At 42.0% G+C, this 23,446-nt stretch overlaps 1 protein-coding gene across 9 annotated transcripts in view; it reads left to right on the forward strand.

The window, feature by feature from the left end:
* The window catches only part of PPARD (peroxisome proliferator activated receptor delta), a 70,445-nt gene continuing 46,999 nt past the window's right edge, over positions 1–23,446 (forward strand). For 5 of the 9 annotated variants that reach the window (XM_027876297.1, XM_027876305.1, XM_027876307.1 and 2 more), the window contains exons 1-2: positions 1–103; positions 17,907–17,995. The gene's annotated coding sequence lies outside the window, so the exon portion shown is untranslated. Of the gene's footprint in view, positions 104–8,520; positions 8,605–17,906; positions 17,996–23,446 lie in introns of all 9 variants that reach the window. The other 4 variants (XM_027876298.1, XM_027876300.1, XM_027876299.1 and 1 more) reach the window with 4 other exon arrangements.

Below are 23,446 nucleotides of genomic sequence, written 5' to 3' on the forward strand. Positions count from 1 at the left end.
TTTTGGCCGGACCGAGGACCCCGAGGAGTCCGGGAGGCGGCGACGGAGGCGGAGGCTTCGCTGGTTCTGGAGCCAGAGCCCGAGCGGGCGACAGCCCGGGCAGGTAGGCCGGGGATACTCAGGTCCCGAAGCTCGTGCTCGGCTGAGAGGGAGCGGACGCCCCGCGGGAAGGCGAGGGGGCTGAGCGGGATTGGGGGCAGCCCCAGGCCGAGGAGCGCAGGCCTCCGGCCAGGCCCGGTCTCTCCGCTCCCTCATTCCCTCCAGTTCTCTGCCTTGTCCCCTGGCGTGACGTCTCCTCCTCCTCCTCCTCGTCTCTGCCGTCCCGGTCCCTCCCGTCTCTCATCTCTGCTCCCTCCCGATCTCTTGTCTATCCCTATCTCTCGTTTCTCCTCCCTCCCCATCTCTTGTCTCTCCCTATCTCTCATCTTTCCTCCCTCCCCATCTCTTGTCTCTCCCTATTTCTCATCTCTCCTCCCTGTCCATCTCTTGTCTCTCCCTATCTCTCGTATCTCCTTCCTCCCCATCTCTTGTTTCTCCCTATCTCTCATCTCTCCTCCCACCCCATCTCTCATCTCTCCTCCCCATCTCTCCTCCTTCTCCATCTCTCATCTCTCCTCCCTCCCCATCTCTCATCTCTCTTCCCTCCCCATCTCTCATCTCTCCTCCCTCCCCATCTCTCATCTCTCTTCCCTCCCCATCTCTCATCTCTCTTCCCTCCCCATCTCTCATTTCTCCTCCCTCCTCATCTCTTGTCTCTCCCTGTATATCTCATCTCTCCTTTCTCCCCATCTCTTCTCCCTCTCCATCTCTCCTGTTTCTTCTCCCTCCCCATATCTCATCTTTCCTCTTTCCCTGCCTCTCCTGTCTTTTCTCTCTCTCCATCTCTTCCACTTTTTGTCCCTCTCCGTCACTTCTCCCTCCCCATCTCTCTTTTCTCCTCACCTTGCTTTTTTCTCCCTCCCTGTCTCTTTTCCTTTCCTCTCTCCTGTCTCTCGTCCCTCAATGTCTTTTTCTCACCATCTTGCCCATTTCTTCTCTCTACCCATCTCTCATCTCTTCTCCCTCTCATCTCTCCTACCTTTTGTCCCTCCCGGTTTCTTCTCCCTCCCTCCTCATCTCTGCCATTTCTCCTCTCTTTCCATCTCTCCCATCCTTTCTCCCTTCTCTGTCTCTTCTCCCTTCCTACATCCCTCTCTCTCTTCCCTCCCCATCTCTGCAGTCCCTTCTCCCTCTCCAATCTCTTCTCCCTCCCTATCTATTCTCCCTTCCCATCTCTCCCCCTACCCTATTCCTGCCATCCCTTCTTCTTCTCCATCTCTCTCTCTTCTCTCCATTTCTTCTCCCTCCAGATCTCTTCTTCCTTCCTGTCTCCTCTCCCTCCCCATTTCTACTTCCTCTCTCTTTCTCCCATCCCTTCTCCCTGCCCATCTCACCTATCTCTTCTTCTCTATCTCTTCTCCCTTCACATCCCTCCCCATCTCTCCCATTCCTTCTCCCTCCCTTCACTCTCCCTCTTGCCTGTCTCTTCTCCCTCTCTACCTCTTTTCTCTCCCTCATCTCCTTTTCCATTTCTTCTCCCCACCATCTCTTCCCTTCCTTCTCCATCTCCTCTTCCTCTTCGCTTCTCCCCTCCCTATCTTCTCTCTCCCCGTTTTCCCTCCCCATCTCTTCCCTTTCCTCGCCATCTCTTCTCCTTCCTTATCTCCCCCATGTCTTCTCCCCCCATCCTTCTGTCCCAAATCCCCCTCCTTTGCCATCTCTCTTCCTCAGTCCTTATCTCTTCCCATCTTACTCCCCCATCTCTTTTCTTGTTTCTTCTTCTCCCTGCCCCTGATACTTTGAGATCTCTACCTTGTTCTCCTCTGCCGATGTTTCCGTGCTGCTCTTCCCTCAAGTCTTCTTTTCTTCCAACCTTCTATCAGAGCCATTTCTGTTTTCTGTCTTTGTATCTGTTACTCCATTTCCTTGTCCCTCTTCTCCCCACTTCCCCCCACCCTATTGTGCAATTTGTCTTAATGCCGTCCACATGGCCTACAAGTCTTACCACTGAGTCGTCTGGAGCTGATGGTTCTGGGGAGACTGAGTCCTGTCTTCTCACTGCTCCCATCCTCACCATACTTCCAGTCCCCACAGGTGCATGCCAGCTCTGTCTTCTTGTCACCCTCCCAGTCTGCTTGTGTTCTCTTTTCAGTCCATCAGTGTGTCACTGTTCCCTCTGGACTCATTCCCCTCACCCCCTGTTCATCTTCTTATCCTTTTCCCTGTTCTCCCAATTCTGCCCTCCTATCACCTTGCGTCATGACTCTCCCTTTCTGGTCCCTCCATTATCCCAGGGGCCTCATCCCTCTTCCAGTTTCCCTGTGTTGTCTTCTGTCCTCTCCAATGTCTTTTCCAGACTTTCCATGTTCCATTCTCCATCCTTGTATTCCCTTTGTTTCTGTACCCTCAGTGTTCTTTTTCAGTGCAGGCCCCCACCCCTAGTGTCTGTTGCTTTCTCTGTCACCCCACTTTCCTGGCTTAAATCACCTGTTCCCCAGCGGTTCTCCCTAACCTGTCAACTTCTTTTCACACTCTGATGACCTAATCTACTTCCCAGTTGTCTCCGCCAGTCCTTGTCTCTACTTACTCTCCTAGGTCCTTGTTGCTTTGCCTCAGTTTTTATGGTCCTGTCTACTTATCTCTTCTCCTTCCCTACCCCCAATTTTTTATTCAATATAAATCTCTGTCATCCTTCCTGGATCCTTGTCCCCTTGCCCTGGTGAAGGAACATTAGGTTCACACATTGTTTTCCCCTTTTCCTTGAGGAGTTTTAAGGTCCTAGCTTGAGTGCTTGAAGAGTCAAACATAAGGAAGATGGGGTGGGAATGTGGATATGGAAAGTGGGGGGTGGGGGTAGGGAAAGGGGAACAGAGGCAGTGAGTGTACTTTCCAATTAGTGGGAAATTTTCTGTAATCTCAACTCTAAAATTTCTGTCTTTATGGCCGATGACTTCCAGGAACCTTCAGGGAATGAAGAGCAGCTGAACTGGGTGTGGGCCAAGGGTTGCTAGAGGCCTCCTCCAACTTTTTCCCTTTGGGGGGGGGGAGAGAGAGTGAAAGTGAATGTAGTAGCTGAGTAGGGTTGAGACCCTAAGGATGATTCCCTAGCTGTGCTTCATGTTTCTCTTCCTGTCCCTTCATATTGCTGTATCTCACAAAACAAGGATTGTTCCAAAATGTCAGTTGGCCTCAGGCTTATCCCTGCTATCTCTTAGCCTAAGAACATTGTTCTCCAATTCTGGTTTTAGGACCAGATTTCTAGTCTGATGAGCCCTGGAATTTGCAGATATCCATCTTTTTTAGAAGAGAGATAGTGGAGTACAGTAGATAGTACACCTGTTTTGGAGTCAGGACGAACTGGATTCAAGTCCAGCCTCTGACTTATATTAGTACTGGGACCCCGAGCGAGCCATTTAACTCCTTATTGATACAGGACAATATACCCCCATAGATAGACTTTCTCTCCCTCTTCCTCCCACCCTGTACCCTCCTTCTGGACTGCAAGTTCCAGATAATTTGCCATCTACTTGGAGGGAGTTTCCACTCCTGAAATTCCCTATCCTATTGAAGTCACAGTGGGTTTGAAAAAAGCCCAGACCTCCTCTCTTATCTTTTGTGGCTCAGCACCATTATCTGTCTTTTCCATAGTTCTCAACCTGTCTGCAAGATGAATTCCGTTTCCCTATTTTCTGAGATCTAGGCAGAAATTAGGGAGCCTAAAGCTGCAGATTCTTTCTTCGTACTATGGGAAGGCCCTCAGGCACAATGGTGTGACCACTGGACACTAGTCTGCCTGCCTTATGAGGTATACTGCATCAGACCAAAAGCTTAAAAAAAATCAGAGGTCATCCCCTTTTTTATAGTGCCATACCTAAGCTATGCAAGAAGAATGATCCCATTCTGGGGCAGCTAGGTGGTGCAGTGGTAGAGCACTGGCCCTGAATTCAAGAGGCTGGTCTCAGACACATAACACTTACTAGCTGTGTGACCCTGGGCAAGTCACTTAACCCCAAATGCCTCATCAATTTAAAAAAAAAAAAAGAATGGCCCCATCCTTAAAAGATGCCCCAGAGAGGAGAGATCTTACCATTTTAGTAGCTTGTCATTTAATTTCCCTGAAGGTAATTTGTAATTGTTTATTCTGGTCTTGTCTTCTGGAAAAACCTTGATTTAGATGATATTAAACACCCTTTATTTAGGTCATGTATTTCTTGGCTTATTTTGGAAGATTCTGGAAGTTTGACTAGCTTTCTTAGCAAAACTACTGTTCTGTCAAGCTTCAGTTTTTAGATCTTTTGTTTTACAGAATTGTTTGGGTTTCATCTTTTTTTTTTTTTTTTGGGCAATTGGGGTTAAGTGACTTGCCCAGGATCACACAGCTAGTAAGTGTTGAGTATTTGGTCTGAGGTCTGATTTGAACTCAGGTCCTCCTGACTTAAGGGCCAATGCTTTATCTACTTCTCTATCTAACTGTCCCTGGGTTTCATCTTGGAGGCTGATTTGGATGTACTTGGCAAATATAAAGGGAACAAAATTCTCAAAGATTTGGAATCAGTTTCTGAGGATCCTCCCAAAGCGGAGGTGACTTTAAGGTTGTTGTAAGGAAAAACTTTCAACAGGTAGCCTGGTTCACAAGTGAACTTTAACATGAAGAGATCACTGAAGTTCTGCTAGCAGAGACTGGATGGCTACTTGTCTTTGGTCTTGTCTGAGGGCCCTTCCCACTTCATGAGCTTGTGGAGGTAAGATAGGAGGAGATTTTCTCTGAGGACCTCTTAGCCCTGGGATGCATATAAACCATGAAAGATGGAATGGCCCTCTCTTTTTTCTTTTAAAATAATTTCTTAATGCACATTTTTTTCACATCACTGTCATTTTCCAATGATCCTTGTTCCCCTGTCCCTTTATATTTGCCCCGCCTTCCCCCCCACCTTGTAATAAAGTCCAGTCAAGCAAAGCAGATCTACATGCTGGCCATGACTGAAATGTGTGTTATGCTATTTTGCATTGATAAACCATCACCTTTATGCCAGGAGGCAGGAGATGTGTTTCACCATCAATCCTCTGAAGTCAAATTGGCCCCTTCATCTTCATGAGGAATATCTCTGCATGTTTGTGTTGGGTTATTTTAATGAGGTTGTAATGAGGACCTTTGGTGGGCATCTCTAGCCTTTGACCTTGAGACAAGGCTTGGCCCTTACAATCCAAGGCAATTAAGATGTACCTTTTGCTGACATTATTCACTGGTCTGCTGCATTGTTTGCCAGTTCTTTCATTTAAACTGGCAGGGGGACGTTTAAAGCTGCCTGATGACCACTCCACTTGGGAACTGACGGGCCAGTGGCTGTGCTGGGGCTGCTACAACCGAGTGACTTGCTTACACTTTGCTCACTCCTGTCTCTTCTGAGTACGGAGTAGTGGTATGTTATAATTCCAGGTCTAACAGCTAGTTTCTATTTGATAGTCTATTTCAAGGCTTTGTTTTTCTCTTTAGTCTTTAAAAAGCACAAGATTGACAGGTACTTCACACTCTCCTAGATTAGGTCTAGTAGCTGATTTGCTCTTACTGGTATCCTATATCTAGCTACGTGAACTTGACCTGGTTTACTGAGCTGATGGCCATTGTGTTTGCCTTCCTAGCCCTATCACTTTGGAAGATGTGGCTTCTCCCCTTCCTGAATCCACTCAGACCTGCTCTTTAAGGCTTTCTGTCCAGTATTCTAGGCACTCAGGGCTCTTCCCGAGGACATCTGAATAGACCCAAGCAGCACCAATGTTAATTATGGCCAGGGGACTTGTCAGGTGCTCTCATTTGGCATGATTTAGGCAAGAATGCAGCTGTCCTTTTCTTTATGCAAGCAGTCGTTAGGGCCTACAGATCCCAGCTTGTTTTCAAGCATTGAAGGCTCCTGGGCCCCTTCCCCTGCCCTCCCCCTACTCCCCAAGCCAGGAGGAGTTGGGACCTGTTCCTTTCCCAGATTCCACGTACTTGTGGAGGAGGAAGAAGACTATTTTGCTTACCCTCTATTGACTGATGAGCTATTCTGTTGTGCCATCTGCTCTCCAGGGGCTCCTCTTGCCAAGTCATAGTACCCTGATCCTCTGCCCAGAGTGTGGAATCTCCTTATTGCCAACCTTGACATCTCCCGGGATCTTGTCTGTTCCTTACTTGTCACACACAAATACTATGGGTGATTGATGATGTCCATGACATGTCAAGTGATATCATTTAATTAGTCAACAATCATTTATTAAATGCCTGTAGTGTGCTAGACACTAGAGCTACAAAGAAAAAAAATGAGCCTGAGGGTTGCCCCTAATGATTTCTAGGAGTTTAACTCAGGCTGGGCTGCATTATGTCAGAGCCTGTGATGAACATGCAATCTGAGAATAACATGAAGTGAATTACTTCTCTCACCAAGTTTCAGACATGTGAATTTTGCTTCATTGGCAGATGTGCTTGGGATATGACTTAGGATTTGTCTTCAAGCAGCTTTGGGGTTATAGAATCGGATCTGACTCTGAGTGTTAGCGTTTTGTAGGATTGCTGTGTGTTGGATGTCTAGTCTTTTTTTTTATTTAATATTTTATTCCCCCCCCACCAATTACATGCAGAAACAATTTTAACATTCTTTTTTCAAATTTTGAGTTCCAAATTCTCTCCTCTCTCCTCTCCTCATTGAGAAGGCGAGCAATTTGACATAAGTTATACATGTGTAGTCATGTAAAAAACATTTCCATGTAAGATATACTGTGAAAGAAAACATAGACCAAAAAAAAAAAGCAAGAAAAATAAAGAAAGTAAAGAAAAAGAATCTTCAGTGTGCATTCAGGCTCCACCAGTTCTTTCTCTGCAGATGGATAGTACCTTTCATTATAGTCGTTCAGAATTGTCTTGGATCTTTGTATTGGTGAGAAGAGCTAAGTTATTCACAGTAGATCACCATGTAATATTACTGTTACTGTTTACAATGTTCTCCTGGTTCTGCTCATTTCACTTTGCATCAGTTAATGTAAATCTTCCCGTGTTTTTTCTGAGAGTATCCTGCTCGTCATTTCTTAGAGCACAATAGTATTCCATCACAATCATATACAACAACTTGTTCATCCAGTTTTCCAGTTGATGAACACCCCCTCAATTTCCAATTCTTTGCCACCACTAAAAAAGCTGCTACAAATATTTTTGTACATATAGGTCCTTTTCCTTTCTGTTTTTTATTTCCTTGGGATATAGACCTTGTAGTGGAATTACTTGGTCAAAGGGTATGCATATTTTTATGGCCCTTTGGGCATAGTTCCAAATTGCTCTCCAGAATGGTTGAATCAGTTTACAACTTTACCAACAGTGCATTATTGTTTTACTTTTCCCACATCTCCTCTGACATTTGTCATTTTCCTTTTGTCATATTAGCTAATCTTATAGGTGTGTAGTGGTACTTCAGAATTGTTTTAATTTGCATTTCTCTAATGAATAGTGATTTAGAGCATTTTTTCATAGGATGTTAGATAGCTTTGATTACTTTGTCTGAAAACTGCCTGTTCATACCCTTTGACCATTTATCAATTGAGGAATGGCTCTTATTTCTATAAATTTGACTCAGTTTTCTATGTATTTGAGAAATGAGGTCTTTATCAGAGAAATTTGCTGTAAAATTTTTTTTCACTATAATGATCACTATGTATTTCTCTCTATACTATTTTCCTCCTGTTTATCCTATTCTCTCTCTCCTTTTACCCTCTCCATTCTCAAGTGTTTTGCTTCTGACTTTTAACTCCTCCCTCTCTTCTATTGGTATGTGCCCACACCCTCCCTTATCCTACCCTTCCCCTCCTACTTTATGGTAAGATAGATTTCTACACCCAACTGAGTGTGTATGTTGTTTCCTCTTTGAACCAATTCCAATGAGAGTATGGTTCATGCTCGCTCGCGCTCTCTCTCTCTCTCCCTCCCTCCCTCTGTCTCTCCCTCTCTCCCTCCCTCTCTCCCTCCCCCTCTCCTCCCCCCACCCCCATCCACTTCCCCCATCTTCTCCACTGCAAAATCTCTTTCTGGCCTCTTTTATGTCAGATGATTTTCCCCATTCTACCTCTCCCTTTCCCCTTCTCCAGTGCATTCTTCTTTCTCATCCCTTAATTTTATTTTTTTAGATAATAGATGCCTGGTCTTGATTCTTTACCTTGTTGGTCTTTCCTACTCCTTGGCCCTCTGTCTTGCCCTCGCCTCAGCCCAGGCGCACTCTTGTGAAGCATGTGTCTACTTACCTGGAAGTAAGCAGGTTGCTTTTAAGAATGAGAGACATTTGCTGACTCAGACCAAGAGAGTGATGACATATCAGGGCAGAGAAAGGGACACAGGAGGAGCTAGCCTGTGTTGGCACGTCCTGTGTGCTTCGCTCTTAGGTTGAAACCCTTTTGAAAGTTCCTTGCTTGATTCCAGCTCCTTTTAGCTGAAGGTTTTGGGGTTTGTTTTTCTCCCTTCAGTTTTCTGTGGTGTGTTTGCCATGCATGTAGCACTTCCAAGACAGTTGCTGCTCACTGACATATGAGGATGTATTCTCCAAAGAGGTAACCTAATTTTTGTAAATTTGGAATTTCCCATTACTTCAGATTTAGAACCATGGAAGGAGATTTGGGTGATACTTATGCAGGGCAGAGCCCCAAATGACAAAACTCCTGGGTTGCTACTGTCTGACATTGTTTCTGCACAATTCCTTACACAAAGTAGATGCTTGGTAAATATTTCTTGGCTAAATAAATGAATGTCAATGTCATTGCATTTTTGTTGGGAGAACTGAGGCTTCCATGCTTTCTTCTTTCAATATTCCTGCTGCCATGAGGATCTAAATGTCTGGAGTCACCACAACTTCCAGCCTGTGGTCAGCAGAATTGTTTCCTCCATCTTTTTTGGGTCACTTCACTGTAAAGCAAACAGTCCTTTCACCTTACAGTGTTTATTCTCAGGATACCTGATGTTTTATGGCATCCTAGCAAATGAGCTTTGGGTAGGTAATGTTCATTGTCCTGCTCTCTATCTGCACATTTGAAGGAGAAGGTGTACAGAAGATCTGGTTGCAGTGACTGGTTCTAGCAGGGGGCAGAGGGAAACATCAGGCTTCGGTTTAGATTGTTTCACTGTCAGAAATTCATCAGTACCTTTCCTGAAATGCTGCCTGTCTTCATAGGCTTCACTTTCTCTTCTCTGTCTTTCAGATTATTTTGGTTTTCCTAAATAGGGTAGTGAGCCTAGTATGTCTGTTGGTCAGGGCTGGGGGGGAATTGTTTACAGAGCTTGCAGAAAGACAACAGCCAGGGATCCATCTTGTTCTCATACCAGCACTAAGTCTTCATGAAAGGAAATTTGGAGTTGTTGGGCTGGGTTGTGATAGTGAGGATGGGAAGGGGTCTTTGGGTAACTGAGACTCACTGAGAAGGATTGAAGTAGGACTAATGTATATATATATATAAAAAATGAAGTTTCTCAAGATTTTGATCTTTCTCGTGGGGCTGCTCAATGGTTGTTGTTTTTAATTTTTTTTTTTCATTAGAATCATCATCAGCTAGACAGTCGAAGTAATTTTTCATATTCTAGGAGTGGTCCATCTAGCTCATCCTTCTGCCTTGTGTCCTGTCTCTAATCCTAGATTTTTCTGAAAAGGGAAGTAGTTTGCAACATCTCTTAATCAGCCTTCACATTTTGTCTCAGGGAAGTGATCATCTTCCTCCCCATCATCAAAATAACAAATAACTATTAAGCATGACACTGGGTTTGTAAAAAAAAGAAAAATTAAGACTTTGTCAGCCTTGCCCTGAGAATTGTGAAATCTAGCTGGGAGATAGGACAGATAGGACATGCAAGTTAAAAGATAAAAACCAGTAGTGGCAGCCAGCATAGTAGAGCCTTGAATTTAGTCACAAGGTCTGGGTTTCAATCATAGCTTGTGACTTATTGTCTGCATGACCTTGAACAAGTCACTTCTACTCCATATTTCTCACCTGTAGAATGAGGGAATTAAGACTGTTTTATCTCCAAGGTCCTTTTTTTGCTCTGACTCCACTGAATGGAATAACATATGCTAAGTGTGAAGTAAACAGTACAGACAAAAATTGCAGGTACTCAGAGGAGAGAGTGATTGCCAGGGTGTCAAGTGATTGTGGGTAAGGTGATACTTGAAGGAAGGGTAGGGCCTTGAAGGAAGGATATAACTTAGAAAAATGAAGAAATGAAGAAGAAGCAGTCAGGGAGAAGATAAGAGAATGAATGTACATAGTATGTATACAAAATAGTGACTTAAAATTAAAATTTCAAATTTATTTTAAATTCATATTACTAATCTCTTCACACTACTACTACTACGATCTGAACTGCTTCTCTTTTGGAAAACTGTGGTCAAATGACTGTGATATGACCACAAGGGTTTTGTAAGCAGCGGAAATGGGTATCTCTGATGTGGAAGTATGAGTAAGATTGGTTTGTCTTCATTAGTCATGGAAGATGAAGTTAGAGAAATATAATGGTAGAATTTTGACATAGGAGGGGCCTCATATATCTAGAGTGACTTCTTATTCCTTCTTTGGTACCTTGGATAGACAATCATTTATCCTCTGTTTCAGTGCTTTAAATGACAAGGAGCTCACTGTCTCACGAGATAGCCTTTTTGTCGTTGAAACATTCTTAAGATCTTTGAAACTTACTAGTAGAGCGTAGTGGAAAGGTAATTAGACCTAGTGTCTGAATGCCTGAATTCAAGTCCCAGTTTTGTCATTGATTATTACTTGGGCACATCACTTCACCGGTTTCCTCATCTGTGAAATGGGGATAATTCTTGCACTGCCTGTCTCATATTGTTGTTGTAAGAATTTTAAAAAAAACTTCATAAATTCTAAAGCCCTGTAGAAACGTGGATTCCTTTGGTTATTGATGGTGGTGGTGGTGGTCAGATTGTGATTGTAGAAGGCTGAAGAGTTTATTGGGTATCCAGTGGGTAGCTATGGAAGGTGGGGGCTTTTTTTTTTTAAACCTGGAGGAGGGACGTGATATGATGAAAACAGAGTCATAAGGAGCAGCTAGGTGGCAAGGTGAATAGAGCACCGGTCTGGAAGTCAGGAGGACCTCAGTTCAAATCTGGTCTCAGACCAAACACTTGACACTTACTAGCTGTGTGATCTTGGGCAAGTCACTTAACCCCAATTGCCTAAAAAAAAAAAAAGAAAAGAAAAAGGAAAACAGAGTCATAAAAAGATTACAGCAAAATTGATTGTAGGTAGAGACAGTTTTGAGTCAGGGAGACAAGTTAGGAAGCATTTTAGTAAACCAGGTATAAATAAGTTCTTCCAGATAGACAGCTTAAGTGAATGAATGAAAAAAAGCTTTTATTAAGTGCTTCCTGTGGGCCCAGTGCTTTGCTGAGAGCCAGGGATACAAACCAAAAAGCAAAGACATCTCCTGTCCTCTAAGAGCTTACATTCTTATGAGGGAGACACCATTCATAGATGGCCAGGAAAGGCCATCCTTCTGCCATAATTTAAACTTGTTTCATGGAATCAGTTGAGAAGAAGACTTCAGATTTTATCTAATCCAACTAATACCTGAGCTAGAGTCACCTAACAATTCCCAGTAAGTGGTCATCCGGCAGCTGCTTGAAGACTTAGTGAAGAACTCTGATCAGTTCAGTGACCAGATGTGACTTTAGGATTGAGGATAAATTGAAGATCTGCCTCTCCTCTGAAGATAGGTGTGGAATGAGGGATAAATTTGCATAGACAGCCAATGTGTTGATTTGTTTTGCTTGACTGTATATTTGTTACTAGGGAAGGTTCTGTTGGGATAGGAGAAATCATTGGAAAGTGACAACAATGTTTAAAAAGAGAGCATCAATAAAACATTTGGAAACAAAAGACCTAGGTAAAGGGAGCTCAGGACCTCCCTTCTCTGCGAGTTTTATTTTTTGACATTTTTAGGAATTTTTTCTTTACATCAAGCCCTCTGCATCTTCTCTAATTCTGCCCTCTGGGATCAAGGCAAACTACTCTTGTCTTTCGCATGACAATTCTTCAGATCCTTGAACCACTATCTTGGCCCATTCCCTGCCAGCTTTTCTTTTTTAGGCTAAACATCCCCAGGTGGAATAGAGTATAGAAAAGTAAAACACTGGGAAGTTGGGGTGTTGGAAGTAGCATCATTAGGCATGTTCAAGTTCTCCAGTGTGAGATAAGGGCTTGGCATAGAAAGACTGTCAGCTGGACACTGAACTCATTGAAGAAGGAAGGAGAGTGTCCTTGGGGTTGGTAGATAATAGCTAACAGAATTGATTGTGTGATAAATTTGGATTGAATAAACCTCAGAACAGGAGAAATCATTTACTGATGGTGGTAGAAGGAGAGTCTGAACATAGCAGTGAGGAGCAAGGAGTATTCCAACCCCTCCCCCCATGATTATTGGGTTGGGGGAGGGGGTGGATAATATGAGTGAAACTTTAGCCAGTGCCTGAAAGGGTGACCAGGGATGCTGAGTCATCAGGAAGGAGCCTGGTTCCTGTGAGTGCTAGAAGGTGTAAGGGTAGAGAAAAGAAAAGGTTTAAGATGAAAGTAAGGGGCAGCTAGGTGGCACAGTGGATAGAGCACCGGCCCTGAAGTCAGAGTACCTGAGTTCAAATCCAACCTCAGACTGAACACTTGACACTTACTAGCTGTGTGACCCTGGGCAAGTCACTTAACCCCAATTGCCTAAAAAAAAAAAAATGAAAATAAGTTTGATAGTAAAGGAGGGCAGGTAGATCTGGACTAAGGAATTGAGGGGATAGAGTTGGGGGGGTGGATAAGAGTAAGGGATTGGGTAGTGGAGATGGGGAACAGGTTAGTACAGTGATGAGAGTGGGGTTCAGAATTGCTAGGGTGAGCATAGTATAACAGGGTAGCATTACTATTGAAGATGAGTTCGGGCAGATTATCAGTGACTGGAGATAAGTTATCATTGAGAGAGGCTGATAATTAGACTGTCCAGGGTCCTCTCTCAAAACCTATCCTCTTGGTAGGTGATGATGTTTAGTCCAGTGAAGCCCAACTCCCAGTCGGTAGGAAGAAGGGAAAGTTCACACTAGGGGAGTTGGTTTGAAGCTCACGATTCTAGGTGGGTCTTATCCCAGAAGGGCCTTACAAACAATTAGCATTTTCCCTTTCTTTCCTTTCCTGTCAGTCAGGCCCAGCTCTTACCTCAGTGAGTGGACTGGTCTCCTTCTGCCACTCCTGAGGTAGCAGCTCCTGAAAGAAAAGGAAATTAGGAAAGAGACAAAAAGATAAGAAGAGAAACTGGAGGAGAGTGAGCCTTGGGTAGAGGGAGTGATGAAAGAAACTGAGACCTAGGCTAGCTAGGTTTTCTTACCCTGCTATTTGTTTTCATGGGCCCTGAGCTCCTAGGGTTTCTTTTCTTTGATCTTTGAAATTAAAATTGACTGGATAATTACTGTTCTTTGCTGTTCAGTTGTCTTTGTTTTTAAACTTTTAATAGTCCTTTTTTGAAGAGGGCAGCTTCCCTTAAAAGGATCAGTTATTCTCTGGGATAGTCGAAGATATCTTGGGATCATATATCTAATCCTGGAAGGGACCTTAGAGGCCATCTAGTTCAACCTTTATACAAATGAAAAAACTAAAGCCTAGAGAGGTTCCGTGACTTCAGTGACTGCCTAATGGCACTGGCAGTGTCAGAGGTGAGATTTCCACCCAGGTTCTCTGACTCTGGAATAGTTAGTCATCATTAAATAATTTGGGATTCATGATCCTGTGTTGACATAGCCTTATTCTTTAGTTTTTTAATCTGGATCTGTTTTCTAGCACTATTTCACCTGGTTTCTTTTGAAGTATTTGTAATTCTGTATGTCTTGCAAATTACACAGGCCAGGAAACAATATAAAGGTACAGTATGAGTTAGCATTCTTGTCATCGCCATTGTCAGCAGTTGTTCCTGTTAATGTTCAGTCCCTTTTCAGTCCTGTCTGACTCTTCCTGACCCCATATGGGGTTTTCTTGGCAAAGATACTGGAGTGTTTGCCATCTCCTTCTGCAGCTTATTTTATAGATAAGGAACTGAGGCAAACAGAGTTAAGTGCCTTGCCCGGTCACTAAGCTAGTGTCTGAGGCCAGATTTGAACTCAGGAAGATGAGTCTTCCTGAATCCAAGCCTGGCACTCTATCCACTGGGCCATCTGGCTGCCCCCTTAAAGTGTTCTGCCCACTTTTACCATTTCTCTGTGTGTGTGTGTGTGTGTGTGTGTGTGTGTGTGTGTGTTTAACAGATTCGCATTGCTCCCTCACATTGTTTTGGCTTACTATGATCCTTTGAGTCTTCTGTTATTACATTAGACTTCCATGGTCATTCTAATATTTGTAGAGTTTACTTTTCTTCTATTGCATTCTACCCAATGCCTATTAAATTCTAATTTGTTCTGACTCCTTTTCTAATTTGAGCTTTTGTGGAATTTATCTCTTATACCTGTGAGCAGGAGATTTTCAGGACCTGGCTTATTAGCTTTCAAAGAAATATTTTATAGTCTTTTATTAACTTCTCTACTTTGCAAAGTACCTGTTTGACTGGACAGACTAGTATTTCCTTCAAAGAAAGCTGTGTGAGCTATCATGGCCTCTTGCTGGTCCCTGTACAGAAGCAAAGGGTTGGGTGGGTGTGGAAGATTCTTGTTTCCTCAAGAGATTTTAATTCCAGACCTTAAAAGGAGGAAGAAGCTTTAATCGTAAAAAAACAGTAGAGGAAAGAACTCTAGCCTTAAAGGCAGGTTACCTGGACTTGAAGGCCTATAGTGTGAGACTAGAAGCAAATCACTTACATTCAGTCTGTTTCTTCTTTTGTAATGTGGGTATAGCGCTTGCACCGCATATCTCACAGAGGTGTGAAAAAATCACTTTATCAGTTAATGAGCAAGCATTTATTAAGGGCATATTTAGGGCTGACAGCAGTCCCTTAATACCTTTATCACTATTGTTCTTGAGTAGTTATGGCCAGAAAACTCATTACCCTTCAGCCAGCCTGGTGTCAGGCTGGGCTCTACCAACCTACTCTCTCATATTGAATGTAAGAATGAGCTTGGCCTTCACTATCTTATCTAAGAGCTCAAGGTCACCTAAAAGTTAAATAGTAAAAGACTATCTCAAAAGTGTTTTGAAATCAGCATTTTTGTATATTACCAACCAAGTCCAGCAGGAAGAGATAGAAAGAGAAATTCTATTTAAAATAACTGCAAACAATATAAAATACTTGGGAGTCTTACCTGTCAAGACAAACCCAGGAACTATATGAACACAATTACTAAATACTTTTCACACAAATAAAGCCAGATCTAAACATTTGGAGATATTTTAATTGCTCGTGGGTAGGCTGAGCCAGTATAATAGAAATGATAATTCTAGCTAAATTAATTATCATATTCAGTGCTATTTGTTGTTCCATTCTTTTTTCAGTCGTGTCCTATTCTTTGTGACCCCATTTGGGGTTTTCTGGGCAAAGACACTGGAGTAGTTTGCCATTTTCTTCAGCTTATTTTACAGATGAGGGAACTGAGGCAAACAGGGTTAAGAGACTTGCCCAGGGTCCCACAGCTAGTAAGTGTCTGAGGCCAGATTTAAATTCAAGAAGATAAGTCTTCCTGACTCCAGATCTGGCACTCTATCCACTGTTCCACCTAGCTGCCATTAAGTGCCACACCAATCAAATTACTAGAAAATTATTTTACAGAGCTAGAAAAAATAATAACAAAATTCATCTGGAAGAACAAAAGGTCAAGAATATCAAGGGAATAGATGAAAAAAAATGTGAAGGAATGTGGTCTTGCAGTACCAGATCTCAAACTGTATTACAAAGTTGTAATCATCAAAATAATCTGGTACTGCCTAAGAAATAGAGTGGTAGAATAATGGAATAGATTAGTTAAATACACAGTAGTAAATAACTATAGTAATTTAGTGTTTGACAAAACCAGATATCCAAGCTTTAGGGACAAGAACTCTTTATTTGACAAAAATTGCTAGGAAAACTGGAGAGCAATTTTGGCAGAAACCAGGCATAGACCCACATCTCACACTGTATACCAAGATAAGGTTAAACAGGTACATGACAGGTGATATCATAAGCAAATTATGGAAGTATGGAAAATTTTACCTGTCAGATCTATGGATGGGGAAGAATTTATAACAAGAGGTAGAGAGCATTATGGGATATAAAATGGATAATTTTAATTACATTAAATTAAAAAGGTTTTTCACAAACAAAACCAATGTGGCCCGGATTAGAAGGAGAGCAGGAAACTGGGAAAAAAATTTTAGAGGAAGTTTCTCTGATAAAAGCCTCATTTCTCAAATATATAGAGAATCAAGTCAAATTTATAAGAAAATGAGTAATTCCTCAGTTGATAAAAGGTCAAAGGATATGAACAGTTTTCAGAAGAAGAAATCAAAGGTATCTATAGTCATATAAAAATGCTCTAAATCATTATTGATGAGAGAAATGCAAATTAAAACAACTCTGAGGTATTACTTCACCTATCAAATTGGCTAATGTGTCAGAAAAGAAAAATGACAAATGTTGGAGGGAATGTAGAAAAATAGGGACGCTAATGCACTGTTGGTGGCATTGTGAACTGATCTAACCATTCTGGAGAGCAATTTGGAACTATGCGTAAAGGGCTATAAAATTATATACCTTTGACCTAGCAATACCTCTACTAGATCTCTATCCCAAAGAGATCAGACAAAAAGGAAAAGGACATATATATACAAAAATATTTATAGCAGCAATGTTTGTGGTGACAAAGAATTAGAAATTGAGGAGATGTCAATCAGTTGGGGAATGGCTGAACAAGTTGTGGTATGTGATTGTGATGGAATACTATTGTGCTATAAGAAATGATGAGTAAGATGCTTTCAGAAAACCTGGGAAGATTTATATGCACTGTTGCAGAATGAAGCGAGCAGAACCAGGAGAACTTGTGCACAGTAACAATATCGTACAATGATCAACTGTCAATGATTTAGCTGTTCTCAGCAATACAATGATCCAAGACAATTCCAAAGGACTGATGATTAACAATGCTATCCGCCTCCAGTGAAAGAACTGATGGAGTCTGAATGAAGATTGAAGCATACTTTTTAAACTTTCTTTTTCTTTGGGCAGGTAGGTGGTGCAGTGGATAGAGCACCGGCCCTGGAGTCAGGAGGACCTGAATTCATATCTGGCCTCAGACACTTGACGCTTACTAGCTGTGTGACCTCAGAAAAAAAGAAAAAAAAGTTTTCTTTTTCTTGGGTTTTTTTTTTTGGTCTGTATTTTCTTTTGCAATATGACTAATATGGAAATGTTTTGCATGACTGCACATGTATGATCTATATCAAATTGCTTGCCTTCTCAAGGAGGAAGGCAGAAAGAGAATCAGGGACAGAATTTGGAACTCAAAATTTTTTTAAAATGGTAATAAAAAGTTTACATGTCATTGAGAAAAAAATAAAAACAAAAATGTTTTGAAAACATATATCTCTATCCCCAAGCCGTTCTGTCTTTTACTTTTTAATCTGGGCTAGGGATGGTAAAGTAGGGGGTGTCCTGTTGATCTTTGTCAATATAGTAGTCCTCTCAGTGGTAAGTAGCAACTGAGAAAGGATTAGGACTCTTGGGTTCTAATGCCATGTGACCTTGAACTGGCATCTGGAACATCACTGGCACTATATTTACTCTAAGCTATGTTATTAGTATTATTTGTTCTCTCTGATCAAACCTACAGTTCTGTTATATTTTCTTTCTTTCTTTGAACCTTGCAATCTCTGGTTTATTTTTAGTGTGTTTTCTATTTCTGTTTCCATTTCCTGACTAGGGTGCTGCTTGGATGATACAAGAAATTAAAAGAGGAGCTAGTGTGTGATAACTCATGGGAGCTTCATCTGGGGACATGCATTCCTTTTGGTAAGAACCAAAGCAGCCTACTATTTGCCCTCACGTACTAGTTCTTCCTCAAGCTAAATTCAAGGGCATCAGAGTCCAAAACCAGGAATGTAGCTTTGGAGAGAAATCTGTGCTTTTATTTTCTAGAAGGAAATGAGCTTTTCCGGACAGTTAAAAGGAAAGTATTAGTAATCCAACAATACCTCCTCTCCTTTCCTGTCCCCATCTCCTCCCCCCAGGTTATTTACATTTTGCCTAGTGTTAACTCTAGTATGAGTGAAATCTGAGACCAAGATTTTTTTGCTGGCTCTTGAGGAATTGGTTCTAAACTTGTACTGTATGTCATCCACCTTTACTTTTGGCTAGGATGCTTAGAAGAGTCTGAGGGGCAGTGACACTCTCCAGCTTAGATTCTCTTCAGCACGTCATCCTCTCAGCTCCACTTTGTAGAACTGAGATGATGTGGGAATATCTCCAGGGAGGCTTCTTGTATTCTTTGTGCCATCTTTGACAGGAGCAAGGAGAAACGCTAGTACAAATGCTGCCCAAGCAAGGCAAGGGGTCTTTGAAAGCATAGGAGCTCTTTTAACTAGTAATCTCTTTACTTTACAGTTAACAAAGGGCAAAGTATTGCTCCCCAGATTTTTTTTTTTGGCAAGACAATTGTAGTTAAGTGACTTGCCCAGGGTCATGGGGCTAATAAGTGTCAAGTGTCTGGTCTGAGACCAGATATTGAACTCAGGTCCTCCTGACTCCAGGACTGGTGCTCTATCTACTGTACCACCTAGCTGCGCCGCTCCCAAAATTTTTGCTTAGCATTTATACTGATAAGGTTTATGAAATCAGAACCCATTTCTTCTGAGATCTGGAATTGGCAGCCAGGAGTATATTCACTCCTGTTAGTAAACTGATCCTATGTATCATCTTTGACAACAGAGGAAGGTCCTTTGTCACATCAGTTTCCTGTGTTCCTCAGTTTTCCTTTTTGACCTGAAGTATAAGACCTGCCCTATAGAAGAGGAAGTTGTGAAAGTAGGTTTTCCTCAGCAGTGCATGGACTTTCCATTTTGCTTTTTCTCTTTAAAAAATCTTTTATGTTCTTTTTATGGCTCTTGCTTCTCATTAACTCCCCTCCCCACCTCCCTCAATAGAACTTTCTCCTGTAACAAAGCAAAGCATCATGTAAAACAAATGGACACCTTACCCATGTCTGACAATATGTACCTCATTCCACACCTATTGAACACTTGGGATGCCTATAGACGGCCTAGAGCAGGGAGGCCTGCCTCATTGTCAGTCTTTTGAAGTCATTTTTGGTCACTGCATTGATGAGAGTTCTAATGTTTTTCACTGTCAAGTCACACTGTTAGCAATCAGCAAAGCTGGGAGTGGAATCTTGTCCTCCAGATCTAAACCCAGTGTTCTTTCTCTTTCACCATACTGCCTCTTAGGGCTAGAGATATCAGAAATGTGGCCATATGCTGCAGATTATGGGTAATACTTTGAAGGAAGGGCCTAGGGCAGGGGTAGAAAACCTTTGGTCTCCAGACCACACATGGCCTTCTAGGTCCTCGGGGGCTGCCTTTTGACTGAGTCCAGGTTTTACAGAACAAATCCTTTTATTAAGGGTATTTGTTCTGTGAAGTTTGGATTCAGTCAGAGGACCAAACTTGAGCACCTAGAGGGCCATGAGTGGCCTTAAGGCTGAAGGTTCCCCACTCCTGGCCTAGGGTCCCTAAGAGATTGGACATTGACTCTAACCTGGAGAGCAATGAGAAAAGAGTCAGCAGGGGTTAGAGGACCCTGAAACCAGAGCTAGAAGACAGTACAGATTGAAACAATGCTATTTTTCGGAGAAGGGTGGACAGCTAGCTGGGAATGTTAAAGAACAGGGATTAGGATTAGGATTGGAGGTAAGGAATTGGAAATGGTGATGAAAACAACTGGAGGGAGTTAGGTCTTCTGGTGTGATGTTTGGTAATTCTGAAGATGTAGTTCATCTTATTTTGTCTATTCTTTTCGCTCTTCTCTCCAAGAGGTTTTCTCTACTTCATCATTAGGAATTCAGCATGGTATAGTAGAGAGAGAGGGAAGAGTGGTGGCTCTGGAGTTCAGTTCTAATGCCATGTGACCTTGAACTGGCATCTGGAACATCACTGGCACTATGTTTACTCCAAGCTATGCTATTAGTATTATTTGTTCTCTGATCAAACCTACGGTTCTGTTATATTTTCTTTCTTTCTTTGAACCTTGCAATCTCTGGTTTATTTTTAGTGTGTTTTCTATTTCTGTTTCCATTTCCTGACTAGGGTGCTGCTTGGATGATACAAGAAATTAAAAGAGGAGCTAGGTTCAAATCTTACCTCTGACATTTGCTGCTTTGTGACCTTGAGCAAGTTATTTAACCTTCCTAGGCCTCAGTTTCCTCATCTATAAAATGAGAGGGTTGGACTGAATGACAGCTGAGATCCCTTTCAACTCTAGACCTCCAATCTTATGAGTATCAATTTGGTTTCTTCTACCTGGCAGTCCCCAGTATTAGTTCCTTTGTTGAGTAGAACCAAAGGGCTGAGTTGTTTGACAACACTTGGTGATTCTGTACTGTGTTCTAGATTCATGGCTTAGTGTCAAGCCCTCTAAGAGGCTGGGAAAGTAGAAATGGGAGAGGGGGGAGGGGAGGTGCTCCGCCTATAGGGATGAATTGACAAGATGCAGGACTTTCTCTGCTGGGTATATCTCATAGGTGATCAACCTTGGTATCTCATCTCAGGTCTCATTCCTGAAAGACTTGGCTTTCAGTTAATGGGAAAGTATGAATATGAACTACGCTATTTGTTTTTGTTGTTTTTTTTTTTAAGGTAGTGGCTCCTCTTCCCTCCTAGAGTAAAATGGGCCCTGGAGATGAATGAGGAACTTGCCTCTTTTCTAGTCTGATGTTTTTCTCTGAACTTTATGGTAGAAAGTTTAATTCCTTCGATGCATGGTATTGTATCATCATCATCAGGTGAATGCCTACCCAAATGTTTTTAAAAATTGTTGTTGATATCTTTATTTCATTTCCCAGTATATACAGTCCTTGTTCCCCTGCTCAGAGACCTACCCTTAATAAGATAGAATAAAAAAAAAGCAGTTCAACAAATCTAACTGCAATTGTAAAGTATTAACACTTTCATATGTGAACAGTTTGCTGTTGAAAAAGACGGAAAGTGAACTATTGTGTAAAGAAAAATATTAAAAACAACTTTAGTGGCCTACAGGGACAGAAAAAGAACTTTCGTGCATGAAAAACTTAAAATCCATACATATGTGAAGAAATAGTTTTTCTATTAAAATGTAAGGACAGACACAAGAGGACTGAATAGAGAACTTTGAGGACCTGTTTGGGAGCCAAGAATGCCTGAAGCATTGATTGTGGTGAGCTGAGCATTGTGCTCCCTCAGCTCATTTGCATGAGAGCTTGAGAAGTTGAAACTCATACGATGGCACATCAAATAGTTGTTCCCAGACTATGAGAAGATTAAAAAAGGACTGTTGGCTTCACGAGTGATTAAAAGCTGGGTGTTGTGAGTTTTACCTCATAAGGGCAAGATGACCACTAGGAAATTCTTATGTTAGCCATTAGGAGCAGTGAAGAACCTAGTGACAAAATGCTAGAAGGAGCAGTCAGAGGACAGGGAGATTTCGGCTGCGGTACCTGGGAAACCTAGTGATTGAAAGAGAAGCGTTACTTTGTGGACTAGCTGAAAAAAAGGTTGGGAGCTTTCAGTTTGGACAGAAGTGGAACTCTGATGTGGTTTCAGCTGTTGCCCTTCAAAGTTCTCTCTAGTTTGAGAGAGGGACAGCCTCTCAAAGGCCCTTCCTGGCTGTTCTCTCCTTACTACTTCCTGTCTCCACTCCCTATTGAGAGGGAAAAGCAGAGGAGGAAAAGAAAGGCCTTGCAGTTGCTTTGCTATCTGTGAGTACAGGCTGAAAGTTGATTGATTTGATGCAGAATCCTGTTGAGTGAAGAATTGGCTGGGCTTCTCTGCCTTTCCCAGAGAGCCAGCCTGAAGGGCTTTGCAGATCTTTGGCTTCTGGGAATTGCTTGTCACTGGAATATCATTAACGCTTTCTCAGCACCCTTTTAGGGTAGTTGTGAGTTAAAATAATGTGTCGCTGTTTCATCAGTTTGAAAGTAGAAGAGGAGCAGATTTGCCTCGAATTAGAGAGTTAGGACCAGGAGGGAAACAGCTAATAGAGAACCTATTTTGTGTGAATTAGATTGTCACCAAGGGACCAAGTACATAAAGATCATACACTCCAGAGTTATGAGTTGCCCCAAGCAAATGAATTTTCCTAACTCATGTCCCTCCCTGCTTGGTTTTTGTAAGTGTGTGTCCACTGTTCCCCAAGGACATTGTCGGTGTATTTGTAGAAGTCTGTGACCTAGATTTATGTTTGAGCTGTGATATTTTGATTATTACTGCATTTGCTTTATCTTTAGTAACTAATGTTTAACTATTTTTTTTTAAATTTTAAAAAAAATTATTTATTTTTAGTTTTCAACGTTCACCACCACAAGATTTTGAGTTCCACATTTTCTCCCCATCTCGTCCCTCCCCCCACTCCAAGATGGCATGAATTCTGAATACTCCTTCCCCTAATCTGCCCTCCCTTCTATCTCTCCCCACCTTCTCTTATCCCCTTCCTCTTCAGTTTTCCCGTAGGGCAGGATAGATTTCTATACCCCATTGCCTGTGCATATGAAAACAGTATTTTTAAACGTTTGTTTTTAAAATGTTTAACTATTATTGATTCCATCTTATTTTTAAGTGGATGTTTTATATTTGAGTTTATGTTGTCATCATGGTGATTGGGTTTATATAAATGAGGAATACGTTGCTGAAGACTTATGAGCTACAGTGATCAAGAAGTAGGAGTGTATTGCTCCTATAACAGAGTTACCCTGAGAGAATCCTGAGAGAATTATAGCTGTAGCTTTGTGGTAGTGGTCTATTTTTGGGAAATCCAGACCTGCTGGTGTGAGGGCAGTTTGGGCACGTGTGCCGACCCAGAGAAAGAAAAGGAGGCTACATATCCCATGCCAGTGGCTTGGATGCTGACCCTCATCCACATCTACCAAGTTTGATGCTTCCGAAAAGAAGAAAGGAAGTTCCATTCCTGTAAATCTTCTTCTAGGCCAAGCTTATTCACCCCTATGTTCAGTTTTGTTTTTTTTTTTTATTGTTCCTTCCATTTACATTGTTGTAATTCTTGTCTGTCTTGTTTTCCTGGTTCTGCTTACTTCTCTTTGCAATGGCTCATATAAGTCTTCCATTTTTTCTCTGTATCCTTCATATTTATTGTTCCTAATAGTACACTGATATTCTGTTATATCTGTTTTGCGTACCAAAATTTGTTTAACCATTTGCCATTTGATGGGCCTTTACTTTATTTCCGTTTCTTTGCTACTACAAAAAGTACTGTTATTAA

Source organism: Vombatus ursinus, unplaced genomic scaffold (assembly GCF_900497805.2).
Source record: "Vombatus ursinus unplaced genomic scaffold, bare-nosed wombat genome assembly UNPS02014811.1, whole genome shotgun sequence".
NCBI classification, from domain to species: Eukaryota; Metazoa; Chordata; class Mammalia; order Diprotodontia; family Vombatidae; genus Vombatus; species Vombatus ursinus.